Here is a 17,840-nt window from a genome sequence, read left to right on the forward strand (position 1 = left end):
AGTATATTATGTGTATGGTGTAGTGATAGGATTTATATTATGATATATACTCTGTACTGTTGTGATGCATATTGTGTTGTGTCAGGATGTATATTGTATAGTGTTATGTATAGTGATGTAATGCATAATGTGTAGTGTTGTGAGGTATATAGTGTAGTGTTGTATATGGTACAGCATTTTGATGTATGTTTTATAAATATGTAATATATATATTTTGATATGTATTGAGTAGTGTTGTGATTTATATTGTGTAATATTGTCATGTATATTGTATAGTGTTGGGATGTATATTGTGCAGTGATATGATGGATATAGTGTAGTGTTGGGATGTATAATATTGAGTGTTGTGATGTATAGTATGCAGTATGATGTATATTCTGTAGTGTTGTGAAGTATATTGTATAGTGTTGATACATATTGTATAATGTTAAATATGTTTTGTATAGTTGTGATGTATTTTGTGATGTGTATTGAGTATTGTGATGTATGTTGTGTAGTATTGTGATGTATGTTGTGTAGTATTGTGATGTATAGTGTTGTGATGCATATTGTGTAGTGTTATAACATATATTTTGTTGTGGTGTAATCTATATTGTGTAGTGATGTGATGTATATTGAGTATTGTTGTGATGTATACTATATAAGAACATAAGAACATAAGAATGTAGGAACACTGCAGAAGGCCTACTGGCCCATACGAGGCAGGTCCTTATCAAAACGATCTCTACCTATAATATAATACAATATAATGTGATGTATATTGTAAAGTGTAATTTTTATTTCAGAGTGTTTTCATGTACACTGCATATTATGTAGTGATGTGATTTATATTGTGAAATGTTGATATATGTTGCATAGTATTATGAAGCATGTGTTGTAGTGCTGTGATGTATATTGTGTAGCGTTGTGATATATATTGTACAGTATTGTGATGTATATTGCAGTACTGTAAGGTATATTTAGCTTTGTGATGTATATTGTGAAGTTTTGTGACATATAATGTGTAGTTTTGTGACATATAGTGTGTAGCTTGATATATACCGTATAGTGTTGTCAGGAGATAGGTCTATGAAAGATGAAGTTAATCATAGAATGGATAAGGGGGAAAAAGGTGAGTGGTGCATCGAAGAGTCTGTGGAGATACTGTTATCCATGGAGGCAAAGAGGGTAATGTATGAAATTATAAATATACCACTGCTCTTATATGTGTGTGGAGAATGGGTAATGAATGTTGCAATATGGAGATGGTTGGAGGCAGTGGATATATATGTGAAGGTAATGTATGGTATAACCTATTACCAAACCTCATTCTATAAGAGATTCTATAAGAGATACATAATTATATTATTTTAAAAGGGGTGGACCGGTAAGCCAGCGGAAGGCCTCGGTCAGATGACCAAAGCTCCAAAGGCAGGTCATCATTTGACTAAGACCCGCGTCAGGACACACTTGTCCTGTTTCCTGACGAACCTAACCTACCTACCTACCCATTCTATACAAGGTTCAATCAAAGGCTCTCCCATTATCATTTACAACTGGAACCCCAAATTTCTCCCACTAGCATTTAGGTTTCCTACCACAATTACTCTCTCACTTGGTTCAAAGGTTCCTAAACATCTTCCAAATCTCTCTCTCTCTCTCCTTTACACTCTACAAGGGGGGACGGGGGTCAAAAAAACAAGAGAAGTGAGAGGAAAAAAGAAAGACAACATTCTGACAATAAGATATTGTCTCCTTCATATCTGGAGTTTACCTGGACAGAGTTCCGGGGGTCAACGCTCCCGTAGCTCGGTCTGAGACCAGGCCTCCTGGTGGATCAGAGCCTGATCAACCAGGCTGTTACTGCTGGCTACACGCAATCCAACGTATGAGCCACAGCCCGGCTGGTCAGGTATCGACTTTAGGTGCTTGTCCAGTGCCTTCTTGAAGACTGCCAGGGGTCTATTGGTAATCCCCCTTATGTATGCTGGGAGGCAGTTGAACAGTCTCGGGCCCCTGACACTTACTGTATTGTCTCTTAACGTCCTAGTGACACCCCTGCTTTTCATTGGGGGCATAATAGTATAATAATATAACATAATCTCCTTTATAGTATAATAATAAAGTATTAAAAGGACCCCAGTGGATATAAGTCACTCTGACATTTTCTAGGTTATCCTACGTTCTTTACACATGTGCTGCTATGTATTATGATCTATGTAACTATATTTGTGTATGACTGAATAAACTTACTCATTCTTACTACGATCATGTCACCTTACCAAGTTCAACACAAATATTCTTACACTGTTGAATTTACACACAAAGAACTGTTATCCTACTTCAGCACATTTCAAAGCTTAGCCTTGTCTGAGGTATACTACCACCACCCAAGATGCCACCCACACCTGTCGACAAACACCCAGATAACTTACTAATTGCTACGGGAATAGGGACAGCTGGTATATGAAAACTAACTTCCTGAGGCAATAGGTATAAGGAGACATGCCCGTTGTTTCAACAGGTCCTTTGAGAATTTTAAGACACTACCACTGAGCTACAGGAACTCCACGGTAGTCCACTACTTCTCTCTACCTCAGTTTCCAGTTCTGCTTTGACCTGTCGTGTCCCTCATGAAATGCAGCTCCCACCCCAGTTCCACCCTAGGGTCGACAGAGCACCAGAAGACGCCATATTGTCTGTTCCCTCAGGTAGAGACTTGGAGTGGACAACAATATGAGAATATGGGAAACTAATTAAAAAGGGAAATTACTAGAATATGAGAGAAAAGAAGGTAGCACTCTATTCTCTCTATAAAAGATATGCTGCTACCACCTGCTCTTTTAATTAACACAAAGCTGTATGATCCTGATAGGTTTAGCGCTTCCTTTTGATTACAATACTTTTAATTAACAGTGAAAGATAAAAATGTAGCTACTTATATGATAAGGGGGGAGACATGGAATTTGGGTTAGAGCAGGGAAAAAATGAGAAATAACTCGGAATAGGTAGAACAAGTTATTGGTCCTGATAAGTACTGGCTCTTAGGGTAGCTTGACATTAAAATTGAGTGGTAGGCACCTTATCAGGGTCTTGACTCTCCAAAAGAGATAAAAAATTATATCAATACAGTTTAAAATTTACTCTGACAAATGGAAGTTACACAAGGCTCAAAGAGGGTGAAACATACACAGATAAAAACAACTTACAATTTAATACACATGCATAGAAGGGAATCTGAAATTATGGCACCAACAAAAAAAGAAATTTGCAGTCTCCAAAATTTAAAATATATGAATAGCCTATAATATTATAGCAGAACATACTTGACTGATACTTGACATTGTTCTAAGGAACTCTCTTTCCTTAACATACTGTCTCTGATTACTTCGCTTCATCCACTGGCCTAGACATTTCTTTAGGATTCCACAGGGATCTCCAGGTTCCCAGATTACAAGTCTGGTCTGATCCTCCTCTGATACTTCTTCAGTGTACCCAGGCATCTCTTCAGGGGTGCCTGGTGACTACTAAACCTATAAGAGTATTTTCTGGTTTAGTCACCAGACACACAAGCAAGAACTATTACAAAAAGAAATTGAAAGATCTTACAAAATTACATAATTAACAAAACGCTAGTACACATTCATCAAATAATAAAAATGGCATATAAAAAATAATTCACTTACAAAACTCAAAAATTAATGCTAAATAAAAAATTAGAGATCAAGCAGAAATAAACACCCAATAAAGCTTAACACACTTATAAGACACACCTCTCCAAAGGGTGCTCCTTGACATGGTGAAGAGGCTCTTGGTCTGAGAAATTAGACTTTTTGATCTCCTTCCCAGGACTGAACCTAATTACCCCCCAATCCTCCCTTCCCTATCCCATCCTTTCCATCCCCCTTTTTCCCTTTCATCCTCCTCCCAACCCTCCCTTTTCCCCATCCCATTTGTAGTTTCTAGGGTCCTCCCCTCTGGCATTACGGTTTCTAGGTAGGGAGAAGTGAGCCGGGGTTTATCCCGGTCCGTGGAGTTCCTCTGGCGTGGTGTAGTTTGTCGTAGAATCTTGATTATCTGGAGGCTCCCTGCTCACTTTCTGGATTTCTGAGATGAGGTGAGGTGTTCTACAGGTGACAGGTCTATCTCTAAAGGTTGCCTGTCGGTTCTGGGAGGTGTCAGCAGAAGGAAGTATGCTTGGTGGTGGGTTTCTGACAGCCCTCTCTTTTGTTCACCAAGGTGACTCGGTAGATATGAGGTTGCTACCCCTGAGTGTTGGTTTACTGGCATGAAGGGTAGGGTATGGCACGCGTTCACCACTGCATCTGCACTGCTGGCTGTCTCAAGGTCCGCTCGGATGAAAGAACTTACAGCCCTTTCATGTCTTCTAGTGACTGTCCCCCCACTGCCCCTCTGTTTCTTTCTTTCCTTCTTTCTTTTTTTTTCTTTAAAATAATAATAAGAAACAAGTACTACCATCATGGAGTCTTCGTTCCATGATAATCCTCTTCCTCCCAGGTCCCTTTTTGTTACTGCATCCCATTCTAACCCGGGTTCGTTATCAGACCATTCTCCAGACTTTTCTTATACCCTTGTACCTTCTGCTGGTAATGCTTCGTCATCTGTTCCAGGTGCTGAGGCTCCACCTGTTTCTTTTAGTGCTTCTGCCTCTTGCATGCCTTTAACTATGAGTCCGCCTTCCCCAAGTAGGGTGCAACTGTTTTCAGACTGGCCACCTACCTCAGGTCGGGCCACCCGCGGAACTACGCCTAAACATTCCAGACCATTTGCTGACGACGGCTCTTCGACACCTGCTCATTACACCCAGGAACGACCTACACAAAACTCACTTCCTTTACGTAACATGTTTACAAGTACGCAGTGGATTAAATTCTTTTCCCTACAGCCGACATCTCCAACTGATTATATTTCAGACCATAGTAGTGGTAAAGCTTTTTTACGACACGTTGGCTAAAATATATCCTTTCATGGTCCTTGAAGTGGTATGTGCATCGTTAGTGTTCAGAATGCAGAATAAGCTCATGATTGTTCCCATCTCTCATAGATAACTTTCCTTTCACATTTCACAATCACGCTACTCTCAGTTCTTGCAGTGGTATGGTGGATTTACCACATACCATTGTAGTGTTATTTTCTGCCTTGCAGTTACGATATTTTGGAGAAATTAGCCCTTCAGGATATTCCAGTTCTCAAAGTGGATACGTATGTGCTTTCCCAGTAACATCTCCTGCCTAACCTCTGACTTCTGTGAACTCCCGTCCCTCGTTTATATCACGGGCCATAGCCTAAGGATCCTAAAAGTGATCCTTACATCCCCAACAGTGTCAAAATTGCTGGCACTTTGGACACCGCGCTAAATACTGCAGATCTATGGTGGAGTGCCCAGTTTGTGGTGCCATGAATAATGCCGATACATCTTTCAGTGTTTCCCCCACTTGTCTTAATTGCAATGAACCTCATCCTTCTTTTTCCTCCTGATGTCAGGTCTATCTTAATGAACGAGAAATCCATTGTCTTAAGGAGAGTGAAGGCTTTATGCTATAGCTGTCTCTTGGCTCTTCCCTCAGGGGAATCTTCCTCATGTTCCTTATTCTGAAGTAGCTAGATCTTCAACCTTGATGGCCCTCCCACCTATCAGCTCCTCTGGTGCCATGTCTTCGTGGGTTACTCCAATCTCTAATTCTTTTGTGGTTTTACCCTCTGAAATCCGCACCTTCTTACCTCTTCCTACCTCTACCTTTTCATTTTCTCATCTGCTAGTTTCTCAGTTTGTGAGGCCTCGCATGCCTGCACATTTTTCGAAGTTATCACCTGTGAAGATGAATCTGTCTCCTAAGCCCAAGTCTCTTTGCATTCCTCCAGTGCTTAAAATTCCCCAACAGTTCTCCTTTTCGGCCTCGGTGCCTAGTTCTCACCCTCTTTCTATCACATGAAGGTGGAGGTTGACCCCGCTCGTGTGGTCCCCTCTTCTGCTCCTCCCCAAACTTCTTCCCCAGTTCTCCTCCAGCCTCCTACCTCTCCTGTTCCACCACAGGACTCTTCTGTCCCCGTTGACACATTTCTCCAGGTTCATACTCCCCTCCCCTCTCAGACCTCTTTGGCTCCAACCACAGTCTCTTCGATTTCCACTTGCTCTACCTCGCCTGTCTCTGAAGTTATGATATCGGCATCTTCTTTGTCCGTTTAAACACTTGATGCTATCTCCAACTATTCTGTAGAAACAAAACACCCCTCAACTGACACTTGTGCACCTCCGTATACCCCTTCTTATTTTTCACAAACCTCACAGCAGTCTTTTCCTTCACAGCATTCTTATTCCTCCTTGCTTACATGTTTTCCATTGCCTCCACACACTGACTTCACTGACCCTACTAGCCCAGAGAATCTATTGTCTTTGTGAATAATGACTTATTTACAATGGAATATTCGTGGCTACAGGGGTAATCGGGGAAAGCTCCAGGTGTAGCTTCCCCAATTCTCACCAGTATGTGTCGGGGTAGAAAAGCCTAAGGTTCGTTCAGCAGTTATCTGTCTCATTTTGGGCTATGTGCTGTGGCATTCTTCTGATCCCTTTCCTGCTGAAACTTAGAGTGCATTGGTATACCTTTTCAACAGGTCTTTGTTCGTTCTCAGCTGCATTATACTGCAACCTGTATTTATTTGAACAGGTGGTATACAGCTTGGTCTCTAATTCTCTCCCCTTCCCGTCCATTCAGTGTCTTGGATGTTGAATTCTTGATCTCTTTTCTGCTGCCACCCATCTTGTTGTTAGGTGATTTTAACACTCATTATCGTCATCTTTGGGGAGGGTCCCACTGTGACTCTCGTTGTGATCAGTTGGAGACTCTTCTCACTTCTCATCCTCTTCATGATTTAAATATGGGAGTTCCCACCTATTTTGACCCTCAAGCTCAGTCTCTCTTTCATTGATCTTTCTGTTCCTCGATAATTGCGCTTGATTACACTTGGTTTGTTCTCCTGGATTCGTATGACAGTGATCACTTTCCTATTATTCTTACTTCAACTACATATTCCCGACTGTCTCGTAGCCCCTGTTGGCAATTTGCACTAGTGAATTGGGGTTTATACTCTCATCGTACCACTTGATGTGAGCACCCTTCTTCCTCAGTTTTTGAGCTGGTGCATTAGTTTTCGATCTTAGTTTTGACTGCAGTGTCACGTTCTATTCCTCAAACCTCAGGCAGGCATTCTCAGACACGTGTGCCTTGGTGGTCTCCTGCATGTGCCTCTGCAGTGCATTTGAAACGTGCTGCATGGGGCCATTGTCAATGTAATTAGACCGCATATCATCCTTTAGAATTTATGCAAGCAATGTTAAACGCACTTGTTGGCAAGACTATGTTTCTTCTGTTAGCTCTACTTCCTCTATGTGTGCAGTTTGGAGAAAGGTGCGGAAGTTGTGTGGCAAGTACGCTCTGGACGCAGGTCCTGTTTTGCGGATTATTGGTGTTAGTGTTGCGGAACCTCTTGAGGTTGCTATGGAAATTGGGAACTATCACTCTTGGATTTCTCTTCTAATAGGATGGAGCTATATAAAGTACCTTTTACTCTCTTAAAGTTAGAGTCCATGCTTTCTGCTTGCTGGTCATTGGCAGCTGGGCCCGATAATATTTATATCCTTATGATACAGCATCTGCATTCTACAGCACTTGTAGTCCTTTAGTGCCTTTTCAATCTTACTTGAACGTGAGGGGTTGTCCCTCATCAATGGAGAGCTGCTATTGTACTCGCAAACCAGGCACTTCGGGGCTTGATACCTCTCACAATCATCCCATTGCTCTGACCAGTGTAATCCTCAAGGTGATGGAACAATTGGCGAATAGACGTCTGATATGGTATTTAGAGACTCGCAATAGTCTTTCTCCTCACCAATATGGCTTTTTGTAAGGGCAGCTCTAGTTTGGATCCCATGCTCCACTTAGATACGTATGTGCAAAATGCCTTTGCTAATAAACACTCCATCCTAGCAGTCTTTTTTCTTTTTTTTTTGACCTCAAGAAGGCATATGACACCACGTGGAGGTATAACGCTTTAGCCCATACCCACTCCTTAGGAGTCCGTCGTAATCTACCGACCTTCCTAGCTCCTTTCTTTTCTGAAAGACATTTTCGTGTCCGTGCTGGCGCCACGCTTTCGTCAGACTTTGTTCAGGTAGAGGGTGTCCTTGAAGGTTGTGTCTTTAGTACTACCCTTTTTCTCTTGGCAATGAATGACCTACCTTCCATTCTTCCATAGCATTTTTGGTCGTCACTTTATGTAGATGACTTTGCTTTAGCTTATGCAGGCGCTGACTGTTGCCTGGTAGCGGTTTCATGTTTTTAAATTTTCTAGTACGAAAACCCATTTCATTACCTTCACTAGATGCCCTCTTGTACCAGATATTTCATTGTATCTCCATGGCTCACATATCCCAGAATATGATAGTCATGTATCTTGGCCTTCTATTGGATCGCTGATTGACATGGAAACCTCACATTTCCTTTTTGAAGGCAGCTTGCCATAGTCAGCTGAATCTCCTTAAACGTCTTGTGCATCGTTCATAGGGAGTAGATCTCTGGATTCTCCTCCATTTGCATTTTGCCCTAATCTTGTTCAAGCTGGATTTTGGCAACCAAGTCTGCTCTGCGGCTTCTCTTACAAATTTTTCCATGTTCGATCCCCTTCATCATCACGGTCTACGTTTATATCTTGGTGCCTTACGTTCATCCCCTGTTGAAAGCCTCTATGCTGAGGCGAATGTTATTTCATTAGCTGATCGTCATGATGCTCAATGCCTTCGTTACTTTGTTCTCATGACCTTCGTGTTCCATCTACGCATAGGTTGATCTCAGATGTTAGTAGAAACCCGTTATTTGTTCGGTACCCCTGGTTACCCCGACCATTTTCTCTTTGTCTTCACTCTCCGATCTTCTCTCCGGTTACCTCCCTTGTATGTTCATATAGCTTCTGCCTTTTCTCTTCCCCCTTGAGAGATTATGATGGTTCATGTCTGTTCTCCCCTACGACCGTGTGCGCTCTCCTACCTACAGCTGCTTCTCGCTCTCTTTTTTGTGATCATTTGCATGCGCATGCTGTTGCTGTATATACAGATGATACTAAATCTCTGATGGAGTTGGGTTCGTGGCGGTGTTCCCTGACGATGTTGTCCGGTGTCATATGTTAGACTCTTCTAGCATTTTGTATACGGCGTTGTATGCCATTCTCATAGCACTTCTCCATATTACAAATATGTCTCCTTTGATGTTTGTGATCATTTCAGATTCCCTGAGCTTTTTACAGGCTATTAAACAATTTTATTCCCCTCATGCACTGGTCCTTTGTACTGAACTTTGGTTGCTCCATGTGGGTAGCAAAAACAAAGACGTCATTTTCTCTCGGGTTCTTGGACATGTTAATGTACAGGTCAATGAATGGGTGGATGCTGCTGTGCAGTACGTGAACGTCTGGTTTCCTATAAAGGTATTCCGTTCAGGGATTATTGTACAGTTATCTGTGCCCGTCTTCACAGCCATTAGCAACAATGGTGGTTAGACACGAATCATAAAAAAATGCACTCTATTAAACTGCTGTTAGGTTTGTGGCCATCTTCTTACCACCATTGCCGTCCCCGGGAGACTGGGCTCTCCCATCTCCGCATCGGCCATACTCACCTTACCATGGGTATCTCATGGAACGACACCCTATTCCTCTCTGTGTGGTTTGTTAGGTCCCTATTTCAGTTTTTCACTTTCTTGTGGATTGTGCAGTTTATCAGAGACCTCACAGAATTTACCTGCAATGTCACTACTCTACCGCTCTTACCGTATCTTCCCTTCTTGACATACGATCACTTTTTGACTTCTTGTTAGCAACTGTTTTACTATACAAACTTAGATGCATTGACCCTAGCATCCCTGTTTATAGCTCCGGTACTATTTTCTGACCTGCAGTGCTGCATGACCCTTGTTGGTTTAGTGCTTTATTATTTGATTATAATTATAAGACAAAAGAATGAGCTTATTCAACATCAGTCGTATATATAAAAATTGGGCAAATGCACAAAACAAGACATGAAACATAGGCTAGCATGAATATGATAACAGGTAAATAAAACAAACAGTTGTGTAAGACAGCAAAATAGGTGTAAGCTAGGTTACAGGTAGAAGGCAAATTACGGAGAAAACATAGTTAAGCATAAGTAGCAGGTATATAATAAACAGTATTAACATAAAAGATAGGTTAGAGAAGTTGTTGGTTAGTAATAGAGTATTAGATCACAGGTTAAGAAAAGATTTACCAGAGAAATAGTCTTACTGCATATCTATGGTAACCAATAGCAGAAATCTAGTAAAATACTAAAAGGAAATAGATTTAAAAATAGTTAGGTTAAAATAGGCTAGTATAAAGATGAGAACAAGACTGGCGTAGGGTAGTCACATACATAAACAATCATTTACACCTTAAATTATCCCTAATCTTACAACTGATTCTAATCATTTAATGTATAGGTATTCTTCATGCTGTAATAAGGCAAGTTACAAAGCACACACAGTTAATTACCCTTGTCTAGAGTAACACAAGAGATGCCCACTGAAGGCTGGTTCCTCCAATTGCTATCTCCCAAAAATCTGCCTCAATCAATATTTGGGCTTTTCTGCTTATACACCCATTAATACAGGTTATGAACTCCTTTGTTAGCAGCAGAATAATCAATAAGAGTAGTTGGGAAAGATTGCTTAGGCCGACAAAAGTGTGAGAGTGGGTGCTTGTTCCTCCACTGTTTGAACAGAACTCCAACCCGTGTACATAAACTCTTTACAAAACTTCTAAACAATGAGCTCAACTCATCTCTACAAACCTTATTTCTACTCACAATAATTATTACAATGAATACTAATACTAGAAAAATAATTATTTTTCTAATATTGGTATTATTTTTCTAGTATTATGTAATAAGTATTACTTTGTGTCTGATTATAATAAGACACATAAAATTAATTTTATACACAGTACTACAGATAAACAAAAATTCTAGTGAAAAATATTGGAACCATCAATAGAACATCAACATGCGAGAATGGTCACACTTCTAATACACATTTTTTAGTTAATTTCCAGCTTTTACAGTAATGGGGATATTTGCAAATCATTTTCAGAAGACTTGTATATATGTCAAGTAAACTCTGACAATGTTTACAGCTGCAGAGAGGAAAAGGGTGGAAATGTTTTACAGTATCAGTTACATATATAATAATAATAATAATAATAATAATAATAATAATAATAATAATAATAATAATAATAATAATAATAATAATAATAACCACAATGACATCAATAATAAGAATATTGATAATAATATTAATTTCTGAAGCTTATCTCCAAAAAATTATACACCACATGTAACCAATTTTTTCCCTGGCCTGCCCGGCCAGGGAAAAAAATTCTTTGTGAAAGCTTCAGAAATGAGACAACTTCGCTGCTTTAATATTAGTATATAGTACAGAATACATTCACCCTCATTTACTCCTGGTGCATTATTAGACATCTCAAGATATCCTTATTGCTATATAGACTACAGCTGACAAACAGTTATTTTTAACAATTCAACATAAGTAACCTCTCTCACTGACAAGTATTCCATCTACAACTCCTCAAATTCGCCCTATAGAGAACCCAGGTAACCCGGACCTGAGCTGGAGGCCTTCAGGTAGCAGAGAAACGAAAGGAATCCACACATTCTTTGTACACAAAAAAGGCTTAAAAATGGAAAATAACATTCGCCTGCAGAGGTGTCGCTTCACAGCTGATATCTGTTTGGCAACAGACACCGTTATAGCATCATAAATTAGGGTACACATTCCTGTATGCCAGTATTCGAGAACAAAAAAAAATGAATACATACTAAGCACAAAATCTTTTATACATGTCCACTCTACATCTTCCTTAATAATTTTAATTGAATAGTAAATCATCTTCAGAACACAAAAAGTTATCATGATTCCTCACACATACAAAAATGCAATTACAACTTTCCTCTCTAAATAGTCAGTTACAGGTTGTTTAAAGACTTAATCCCATCCCAGTCTGACCTGTGGTCTTATAGTTCTAGGTAGTAATCTTTCTTCCTGTTCTTCCTGGCCAAAACTTTCATCAAGTTCCACTACATTTTCTGCACTTCCCTTGTACAGTTTAACTTTTTCTGGATCCTCTTTACTACAGTTTCATCAAATGGGTTTACTAGTTCATAACCCTTTCCATTATTCAACACACTTTCCACATGATATGGGCCAATCCATTTGAAATTTAGTTTTCTAATGAGGATCCGTGCTTAAGATCCCTTATTGGCCTTGGTCAGAGACTCTTTGGTTTTCAACTTGATGGTTTAATTAATAGCCTGTTTCCACTGATGAAGGTGCATGAACAAACTCGGCTCGTCTTCTGGGATGTTCAATTCCCCAAATTTTCGTGATGGGTGGCACCCAAATTGCGCACAAAAAGGCGACGTACCTAGAGAAGTATGGACAGCCTCAGTTAGAGCCTTAACTGTCTAATACAAGTATTTTGGCTATAAGTTAGGATGGTCATTACACAGTCTTGCTAGTAGTGACTTCAAGGTTCTATGGGTTCTCTCTAATACTGAATTTCCTTGAGAGTGGTAAGGTAAACTGAACTCTTGCTTAATATTTGCCCTCTTACAAAAGTCTTTAAATTCTGCACTGGTAAACTCATTTCCATTATCCATTACTACCACTTTCGGCTTCCCAAACACACGGGTATCCTTATGAAATTCTTTGAAGACAGCCTTGGTAATTTTGCTCCTAAGAGGGTACACTCTCATAAACTTTAAGAAATGATCACTCACTGTCAAACAATACCTATAACTATCCATACCATGATGTAAATATATTAAATCTATTGCAACTATTTTTTACCTTTTCTTCGACAACTGGTAATTCCTGCCATTTTCTCACAACTGCACCTGTAGTCCTATATTTCTGGCAAGTGGCACATGACCTCACATTTTTCACACATCACGCCACATTCCTGCCCAATACAAATTTTCCTTGGCTTTACAGTCTTATGTTCTCCTAGATGATTATCATTGTGCACCAGAGCACAAACTTCCTGAACCATAGACTTTGGGATAACAACAGAATAGGTGAGTTGCTTAAATTCTTCTCATACATTATCTTGTATCTCAAAATATTCTAATGATCTACGTCCTGGCACTTTCTTAGGGATAGATTTTCCACTGGTGATCTTTCCTCTGTTCCCATATCAGTTCTTCCCTGGAAACTTTAGACACATCTGTTCTTCTTACCCGACAGGAGTCATAAACTTTACTACCTGTATAGTTGGGTCTACTCGAAACACTGGTACAATATGGCTAATACCTTTCTTATATAGTGTCTGAAAATTATAATGTCTCATCTCCAGCATATATCTGCTCATTCTGGGACTATCCGTCTTTTTCTTGAACACTTGAATCAACGGCTGATGCTCTGGTACAGTATTAAGTGGTTTTTCTCTAAGAAAGTGATGGGAAAACCTACACGCTTGTACAATTGCTAATGTCTCTTTAACCGTAGCTGAACAGCGTTTCTCTGAACGGTTTAATTTCTTAGAGAGATACCCTGAAGCCTGTAAATGATATTCCATTTCCACATTAATACAGCAACAATATGTTGATCATTTGCATCTGATTGTAATTCAAACTCTTTATTCCGATTGGCAGTAACTGATACAGAAGCCTCCATTAAATTTTTGCTTCAAAGTATTAAAAGCTTCCTCACATTCCTGATTAAATACAAACTTTTCATTTTTACCCATCAGATGAATCAATAATATCGCAGTCTGTGCAAAATCTTTGATAAATTTACGATAGAACCGACACATTCCTAAGAAGCGTCTTACTTGTCTCTGACTAGTAGGTGGCACCATATCTTTGATGCCTTGTTAATTCTTGGGATCAGGTTTAATTCCTTCCTCTGAAACACGTCCCAGAAACTTTATAGATTGTTGGGCAAAATGACACTTACATAAGTTTAGTTTCTATCCCACCTCTCGCATCCTCGTAAATGTTAAAGCTATTCTTTGTACCAGTTACTCAAACGTATCTGCATATATAATCACATCATCTAAAGAGTTTCTTATCCATCTGTGTTTACACTACCCTTGCATTAATTACCATGGTGAAAACTGCGGCCGCTACTAACAACCCAAATGGTAGTAATTTAAACCTATAACTATACAGGTTATTTCCACCTGAGAAGGTAGCAATATCCTTTGAACTTTCTTTTAGCTCAACCTGATAATATTCATCTTTCGTACCTAGGGTCACATAAAACTTTTTCCCTGCTACATTTTCTCCCATCTCATCCAATCTAGGCAAAAGTTGAATAGTATCTTGATTAGTGTGGTTATTCACACCTTGACAGTCAATACATCATCTTTTCTTACCATCAGGTTTACTCACTATGGAGACTAAATAAGTTGCAACTGAATCTTCAGTAACCATTTTCTTCAGCATCTTCTCTATCACACTCCTAATTATCTCTTTAGCTTGCTCGGGGTGTCTATACAATGGCATTCTGAACATTCAGAAACATTGATTTTTCCCAACTCAGAATCTAGAATGACCTGTCATCAAATTACAGCAAAAAATCCTTAAATTTATGTTGTTCCTTATTATTGAATGGATCTAACTGTAACTGTCTTAACATTTTCAGTAACAGTGGGAGTTCTACTGGCAACTTGTACACAGGATTACATATCGTACAGTCTACAATATCACCTTCTTGACACGTACAATATCACCTTGTTGACACGTACAGTCCTGTTCCTCAACTGCTTTCTTAAAAAAATTCAAAATGAGTAGAACACAGCTTAACATTAAGTAATTCTATACAAGCTAACGTAGTGTTTTTTCCTGGTATCGTAACCTTCTTCATCAAACAATGATTTATATTCTAGCTGACTATCATCCACTAGCATATAGTGAGCAACAATAGTTCTAGGTTTAATTTTTAATCTTCTATTGCTCATATTTCTGAGAGGTCGGGACACCCGACCTTCATCATCAGATATACTTATCACAGTGGCTACACTTAAAACTTTCTTCTCTCCTTTTAATATCCAAGGCCTTTCAAATAAATGAAGTGTTTGCGGTTTGAAATTACCCACTGGCAAGTCAACACAACTATATGGTTTATTTTCAAAGATTTTCCTAATCTGGACATAGATTATTTGTTCTTCCCTCTTACTCTTAATTATTTGAACTTTGGTCAATCTCTTGACAATAACGTAATTTTCTGAAGGTTCCTCCTGCTCGGCATTCCACACAAAAAAATGTCTCTGGCTATGAGAGCTGCACCTAACACAACATCTACATCCATATATTTATCTAACTCAATAATAAATAAATGATGAGACTTTATCTGTGGACAAACGTACATCCTCAAAAGTACTGAAACCTTCACGTCAAGATTGTGACTTGAGTAAGACTGCCGTATCTTAGTACTTCGTCTGATCAGTTCTTGTTTCACATCTATAGCCTGCAAATTTCTCTGTAAAATTAGTGCAATGGTACTTCCTGTATCTACCATAGCAATAACATGAGTATCTTTATGGAAATGATGGGAGTATCGGTTATTCTATTTACTCTTATTGCTACACTCTCCTTTTCTTGGGCTATTCCTTACTGGATCATCTGGGATTTGACTAGTCATGATTTCCTTGGATGGTATTTTGAAACTGAGATATACCACTGTTACTTAGTCATTGATCATGGTTCTGTCTGTTAAATGGTGGGGGAGGGGATGTTAAAGATTGGGGTACTGACTGGTGGAGAAGCATTAAACTAAGATACATAACTAGAGGGATATCCGGGCGGTCTATGGTACTGGGACTGATCACTTGTGGTTCACCATGGTCAGCTCCAATCTCCTTGCCTATGACTAGCTGCAGGCAGTCAAAGCAGCTACCTGGAACTGGTTTTCTATGGAATTTTTGTATCATACGTACCGCACCATTTTCACAATACCTACTTGGGTAACTACTATTGGCGGACTTGCGGACTTCTTTCCTTCTCTAACCTGTATCTTATTGACAGTTAATATCCGCTCTATCTCGGCAATAAACAGATCCTCACCAAAACTTTCAATGGTAAACATACTTTACCTTTACTTTTCTTCCAAACTAAGGTTCTTTATCATAAATGTTTCAGTACAGTAACAGGGTTAACCTTTTCCTCCCCAGGAAAAGAGCGAACGACAGCGTGATATTTAATTTCAAATTACTGTGCAAACCTTCTGAGGTCATCGTCTGGGTCATAATGTATCTGGTAAAGTCTCTTCATAGCCTCAGCCAAATTATCTGGAACATAAAACTCTTGGTTTAACATAGACTCTATACCTTCTAGTGATCTCATTTCTGGGTTCAGTTCTAGTCGAGAATCTATAACCTTAAATAAATACTCTCTTCAGTGTCATCGGAAATAGCTTGCATTTGATTTTAAAATGTTCTCTTGCACATACTAACCTCCAGTCGACTCAAATCATTCACTTCCAATATTGATATATCCTTAATACTTAATGTGGTACTCCTCGCCTTCCTAGGGACAAAGGTGGGGTTAAGAGGACTTGAATCTATGACTCTGCAATTATCCTCAGTTAAACCTCTGAGCTGCATGGTATATCCATCTGTTAACAATCGTACCTGGGGATCATTTCCAATTTCCCTTAATCCATGCAATCTCCTAACATGTACTTTCTCCCCTTGAGACATGTATCTGTCCATAGTCATTACATCGCTCTTATTCCAAGCCTTCTTGAGAGAGTCAAGCAAGAAAAACAATCCCACTGCTACCACCCGTGGTGGTTGACAAAGCACCAGACGATGCTATATTACCTGCTCACTCAGGTAGAGACCCGGAGTGGACAAAATTATGAGAATATAGGCATCAAATAAAAAAAAAGGAAAATGACTAAAATTTGAGAGAAAAGAACGTAGTACTCTATTCTCTCTGTAAGAGATATATGCTGACACCACCTGCTCTTTTAACAGTGATAGAAATAAAAGTACCTAAAGTCATAGGATGAGAGGGAGACATGGAATTTGGGTTAGAGCAGGAAAAAAATCTATGCGAAATAACAGGGGATAGGTAGAACAACAAGGTACTGGTCTTGATAAGTACTGGCTTTTAGGGTAGTTTGGCCTGAAAATTGAGCAGTACTTTATCAGGGGGCTTGACTCTCCAGAAGGAAAAATGTAAATCAATATAGTTTGCAATTTAAATTCTGACAAATGGACCTTATATACATGACTCACTGGGGAAGCAAAACATACCCAGATAAAACAACTTACAATTTAATAAATATACATACATTGCAAGAGAATCTGAAATTTTAGCACCAACAAAAGAGAGAAATTTGCAAACTCAAAACATATAAAATATCAGAACACGCTTAACTGATACTACAGTTACCACCCTTAACATTCTGTCTTAGGTTATTTCCCCTTGATCCAGTTCCTTGATACATTCCTTCTTCAGGCTGCCACTGATATTTTCCGATTCCCAGATTACAAGCCAAGTCTGATCCTCCAGGACTAGAGTTTTCAAGGTCTCTGGTAACTTTATTTCCTTTCCTTAGTATAGTTGGATGAGACTGCTAACTCTTAGGCATCTCCTCAGCGGCCCCATAGTATGTCTGAAATAAATTAAACACCCAATAAAATTTAACACAAAAGAATGAACATATTAAGCAAGTCATACATATATGAAAATTGGGTAAATACAGAAAGCAAGAAATGAAATATAGGCTAACACGAATGTAAGA

This window comes from Cherax quadricarinatus, chromosome 37 (genome assembly GCF_038502225.1).
Source record: "Cherax quadricarinatus isolate ZL_2023a chromosome 37, ASM3850222v1, whole genome shotgun sequence".
Taxonomy (NCBI): Eukaryota; Metazoa; Arthropoda; class Malacostraca; order Decapoda; family Parastacidae; genus Cherax; species Cherax quadricarinatus.